General features: G+C 45.4%; 1 long non-coding RNA gene across 1 annotated transcript; it reads left to right on the top strand.

Moving 5' to 3' along the window:
* Positions 1-1,446: 1,446 nt before the first annotated feature.
* On the top strand, positions 1,447-5,403 carry LOC147022010 (uncharacterized). Its single transcript, XR_015061042.1, has 2 exons — positions 1,447-2,861; positions 4,888-5,403. It is a non-coding gene; the product is annotated as an uncharacterized LOC147022010 (long non-coding RNA).
* The last annotated feature ends 735 nt before the right edge of the window (positions 5,404-6,138 follow it).

Genomic DNA, 6,138 nt, shown 5'->3' with positions numbered 1-6,138 from the left:
TAAAATATGGTGGACACTCCTGGCACAAGCGAGATGAGTTTGCTCTCACCGAGGAAGCTCGTGGAAGGAACAACTGATCCCACTGATGCTATTGGGCTGCACATCAATGCTCGGTTTGCTTTGAGTGGTGTGGTCGAGAATGTGATGCCAGTCAACACAATGCAGTTGACAATGCCCGAAGAAAAGGCAGCACCATCAAAATATTCTCTAACTGAATAGATCACAAAATTTTCACATCACTCGAATTCATGTCATTTTGGTGTTACGCATGAACAGGATTGCAGAGGTATGCAAAACATTTAATCACATGATAGGGCTGGAAGGGGTTTAACAAACAAAAACAGAGGGAGTGCATTATAATTCAGGAAGTAAGGACCTGCCATTCTATCAGCTCAAATTGTGTTGATAATCATTGCACAGTGCTTGCTGAGGAGAGAGAGAGAGAGAGAGAGAGAGAGAGAGAGAGAGAGAGAGAGAGAGAGAGAGAGAGAGAGAGAGAGAGAGAGAGAGAGAGAGAGAGACAGAGGGGGGGGAGAGAGAGAGAGACAGAGGGAGACAGAGAGATAGAGGGGGAGAGAGAAAAAGAGAGAGAGAGAGAGAGAGAGAGAGAGAGAGAGAGAGAGAGAGAGAGAGAGAGAGAGAGAGACAGAGAGAGACAGAGAGAGACAGAGAGATAGAGGGGGAGAGAGAAAAAGAGAGAGAGAGAGAGAGAGAGAGAGAGAGAGAGAGAGAGAGAGAGAGAGAGAGAGAGAGAGAGAGAGAGACAGAGGGGGGGGAGAGAGAGAGAGACAGAGGGAGACAGAGAGATAGAGGGGGAGAGAGAAAAAGAGAGAGAGAGAGAGAGAGAGAGAGAGAGAGAGAGAGAGAGAGAGAGAGACAGAGAGAGACAGAGAGAGACAGAGAGATAGAGGGGGAGAGAGAAAAGAGAGAGAGAGAGAGAGAGAGAGAGAGAGAGAGAGAGAGAGAGAGAGAGAGAGAGAGAGAGAGAGAGAGAGAGAGAGAGAGAGAGAGAGAGAGAGAGAGACAGAGGGGGGGGGAGAGAGAGAGAGACAGAGAGAGAGACAGAGGGGGGAGAGAGAGAGAGACAGAGAGACAGAGGGAGACAGAGAGATAGAGGGGGAGAGAGAGAGAGAGAGAGAGAGAGAGAGAGAGAGAGAGAGAGAGAGAGAGAGAGAGAGAGAGAGAGAGAGAGAGAGAGAGAGAGAGAGAGAGAGACAGAGGGAGACAGAGAGATAGAGGGGGAGAGAGAAAAGAGAGAGAGAGAGAGAGAGAGAGAGAGAGAGAGAGAGAGAGAGAGAGAGAGAGAGAGAGAGAGAGAGAGAGAGAGAGAGAGAGAGACAGAGAGAGACAGAGAGAGACAGAGAGATAGAGGGGGAGAGAGAAAAAGAGAGAGAGAGAGAGAGAGAGAGAGAGAGAGAGAGAGAGAGAGAGAGAGAGAGAGAGAGAGAGAGAGAGAGAGAGAGAGAGAGAGAGAGAGAGAGAGAGAGAGAGAGAGAAGCCGGTAGGTGACATGGCTGCTCGCTCTAGATGGAAAGCTGGGCGACGCGACTCGCCGATATTCATGTACATGCTATCAATCAATTTAGCACAATAAATATGATTATCACAGCCCTCTCAGTTTGCGCCCAGAAACCCGCCTTGTGAAATTTCAGGCATGTTTCCAAAGGGACTCTAACAAATGGCAGCCCTGGTAATTCCATTTATTTATTCTCTAAAGATTTAATTTTTTTATATGATGCTGTAAGACATTCTCCTTGGGCACAAAAAAACAGGTCCCTCGGAGGTCCAGTTTCGGAGGTATTGATTCTTTTGTACAGTCCACAATAAGTGTACGATGTACAATAAAGTATTTTAGCTGTTGCTAAGCAACGGAGGTGTGCATAACAACCATTCATTTTTGTGTACATGCGAGCCACATTGTACACATTCCACCCAAGTTTCATCAAAATCAGACTCTTTCTCTTAGAGATATTCGCAATTAACCATTTCTGCAATGTTCGACATGTACTCGCCCAAAACCTATCTCCTCCTATAAATATTTTTTGTTAGGGCTGCAAATTGGCATGAAGGGCGCGAGATAGATTGCACACAGAACTCTAAGCTTCGATTTTTCGATTTTATTTTTTTGATTTTTTTTTCCATTTTTTTGACCACTTTAAAGGGCCGTTGCTAGGGCCCGGGGTCCCATATTCGAAAGCACACGATTCCCAGAAATATTGGTCCTACCTACCAAATTTCATTGGAATCGGTTGAGTGGTTTAGCCCCTAGGCTTGACCAAAGTTTCGCGGACAGACAGACAGATGGAAATGTCCAGAATAAGGGTGCTCAAAGAGCAGCCAATAATTGAATTTCAACACCGTTTATTTTTCATAAAACACGACCAAGTCAATCCATAAAAGAGAGAGGAAAGGGAAGAAATGTATTTACAGAGAAACGAGGTTAAAAAAAACCCCCCAAAAACCAACAAAAAAATTGAGCATCACAATCATTGATGCCTTTCTTTGAAGGTTAAGACCAATTCAGAGTCCTGGACAACACATAAGGACTCGTTCATGAACCATTTCCATTCACAAAGTCTGACATTCTTGTTGCTCACATGGCAATCAAAGTCGAACCTGAATCTTGCTGACACTCGAACCTGAGTCTTTCTGAGAAGAAAGCCCTTTAAAAATAGGGATGATATTGTGACCACAAGGTTGATTAATTTTTATTTTCCTTGACTTGTAAATTTCATATTTTGCAATGGCAATCGAGATGTTCCAGAGAGCACCAGAATTTTACAGGAGGATGGAGAGGGTAAAAGATACACCAAGCAAAGGGGCAATACCTCTTGGCACTCATCTGGTAGTGGCTGGATAAGGTAACCAGGAAACCACCGGAAGGCATCGATGACCCACAAAATATATAATGGAGAAGGAAGTAAATATCTATGGATTTTTTTTTAATGCCATGAACAAACTTTCTTGCATCACAGGTGATAAAGGTTGTGGTCTTGTTTCATCAAAATTGTGTGTGTGGTTTCTGAGAAGAAAGGAAATACATATTGGGGGGGGGGGCAGCCCTCCTTCTAAAGACCCCCTTAGATCCAGATTGAAAAAAAATGGTGTGAACAAACTTTGGTACATGAGAGGTGATGAAGGTTGTGGTCAAGCTTAATCGGAATTGTGTGTGTGTGGTTTTGGAGAAGAAAGGAAACACATATTTTGTGGGGCAACCCCCCCCCCCACCCATCTACACCTGCTTCGACCCCGATGCATATCAAGTCAAGGCTTGTGTAAGAGATAATACACAGAAACATATCACAACGCAGGAGACAAGAGGGGTGGGATAGAGAAGCACAAAATAGTGGGAACAAAGATTACCGTAATAGGATATCTGTGGAAGGGAGTGGGATGGGGTGGAGTACAAGGGGTAAACAAAATGGTACGACAAGGACTTTCAGGAAGGAAAACAGGGAATTTGAAGGAGGTGCTTTGAGGTGGATTAACGGGGGGTAGAAAAGATTGTGGTTTTGGATGGGGGAAGATATGAGATGGTGGTGAACAACTGTTTTGAAGACCTGGAGGGAGGAATGGGATTGAAGAGAGTGTGGGAGTTTGTTCCAGAGGCAGAACAAAAAAATAGGAATGAAAGAGTGAAGGTGAGCAGTGATTCTTGATTTCGGCAGTTTCACCAGAAGGGGGTTTGGGCAGAATTTGAGCACCCTGAGGAAATATAGGGGGGGGGCAGATCACAGACAGAGGAGGGGAGCAAGGACGGAGAGGAGACGGTAGAAGACAGAAAGTCCACCGACCATCCTCCGGTGAGAGAGTTAGAGCCCAAAGACTCAGCTTCATCGGGAGAGATACCAATGATCCTCAAGGTCTTGGTTTCCACAGCGTGAAGTCGACCTAGGTGTGAGGTGGGAGCACCACCCTAGACGAGAGCAGTACTCCATCAGACTGTGGATGAAAGCTTTGTATGTCGTTAGAAGCTCAGCTGTGCCAACGAAGGACTTTGCATGACGGAGGATGCCCAGTCGACGACTGGCCTTGGAGGCCAGCTTGGAGATGTGGCTTTCCCAGGAAAGATCGTGGCAGATAGTGAGACCCAGAACCTTGAATGAAAGGACTTCTTCAAGGGGATTGTTGAGAAAGTAGATGTGAGGGGGGGAGGAGGAGGCTCCACATGGTCCTTTTGGAGAGACATGGTGAGGGTGTGAGATTTTTCAGGATTGAAAGACATGTTCCAAGTGTTGGACCAGCTTGTGATTTTATCCAGATCTGCAGAGAGTGAAGTGGCTGCTGCCTGCTGATTTGAGGAATGCGAGATGGTATGGCAGAGGGTGGAGCCATCAGCAAAGAGATAATGAGGATTGTCCAGGCAACTTGAGAGATCATTGATGAAAACCAGAAAAAGCACAGGGCCATGAACACTGTCTTGAGGAACTCCAGCCTGGACAGGAAGAGGAGATGAGAGAATTCCATTAAGAGCCATGCTTTGACTGCAACAGGAGAGGAAGTCCACGAGCCATGAGTGGAGATTGCCTTGGATACCATAATAAGAGAGTTTGGTGAGCAGTGCGGGATGCCAGACCATATCAAAAGCTCATAATATGTCTGAGCTGCTGAGCGAGACGGCTCTGATCTCATGTTTGGCATTGAGTATTTCCATCCATTGTTGGGACAGCAGAAGTAGCATGTCCAGGGTTGAGTGACCTGGTCTAAATCCAAATAGATATTCGGAAATCAAGTCATTGGAGAAGAGGAAGGATTCAATATCAGAAGCAATGATGGATTCCATAACCTTGCTGATGATCGGGAGCAGGTTGATTGGTCTGTTGTTGCATGGATCTGTTTTTGCACCTTTTCTATGCAGAGTGGTAATGTTTACTGTTTTCCAAGCAGATGGCAGATAACCGTGAGAAAATGAGAGCATGAACAGAACAGAGAGATGGTGAGCAAGAGCAGCAGGAGAGGAATTTGTGAGGAGAGGAAGAGACGGAGGATGTTGGTGATTCGCCGAGGCAAAGCCGGCAAGTGACCCCCGGGGCATGTCCGGAGGCAAGACCACGACAGGCGAGACGCCCTCCTCGATAGCTATTGAATTACATTGCAAATTTGTATATTTAACTGCCAATTTGGGAGCCGACCACCATGCAGAACTGATGTGTTAATGCCTTGAATGTTTTTGAAATCTGTCTTGATTAACTTTGTGTTATGTGGTTGTTTGAGTGTTAACGCACATATATCAAAAGGTAGAGGCCCACCAGAGAGACAGCTGTTCAGTGCTGAATGCCACCTTCCCTGATGCTGAAGAGGGTTTTGTGCTTTCTTTGATGTCCTCTCATCATCTGTTTGTTGACGAACAAATCTCTGCTTCTCTCTCTGTGTTTTGGATTGAAGTAAATGGAGTATTCTGGTCTCGTGTGAGTGAGTATTTTGTATGTATCACCTTTTGAATAGTGCACGCATATCAATACCACTCAACCTCAGAAAGGTACCAGACAATCGTCATCAAACAAGGCAGTTTGAAACATTTTAGGCATAATTATTTTCATCGGCTGCCTTTACGATTACATTGTTTTATGCATGACCTGTGCCCGAGGAATTGACCCGAGGAATTAAAGGACAATCTATGCAGTCTTCCTTTGCGAACACATCATGTAAAAAATTTTGGCATAACACTTAGAAAGTCAGGATAATTGCAGGCTGTAGAACTTTCCAGAGAGGCAATTGAACATGCCACCATTATGCTTAACGTGGTCGGAACTTTTAAACGACCATTATGGTGTTTTCCGGTGTTTTCTGATGGATGTCAGCTGGAGGGTCTTGCATCCTCCAGAATCACTTGGAAGGGGCACCTACAAAAGCACGACTTGCTGTTTGGAAAAGCAACCTTATGGTTATGCAGCAGCAACTTTTGAGACTGCAGTCAGCTCCTGCTGTATTGCAGTGAGAACAGGTGGAGCATCAAAGACATCTCCCATGTGAAAAGTAACTGGATTCAGCTCATTGCTTGGTTCGACTGACCGAAGGACAAGTAGACAGTAGCTTATATTCCACTGTACTCCACTCTCTCAAACCACCTCTTGTTTTGGAGCTGCTCACAATGGCATGGCGATGTGTGATGTTTAATTGCTTTGACACTGGGTGGTT

The sequence above is a fragment of the Eptatretus burgeri genome, chromosome 8 (assembly GCF_056783735.1).
Source record: "Eptatretus burgeri isolate ZD-2024b chromosome 8, Ebu_testis_v1, whole genome shotgun sequence".
Classification (NCBI taxonomy): Eukaryota; Metazoa; Chordata; class Myxini; order Myxiniformes; family Myxinidae; genus Eptatretus; species Eptatretus burgeri.
The sequence above is the reverse complement of the archived record's forward strand: the minus strand, read 5'-3'. Positions and strand labels throughout refer to the sequence as shown.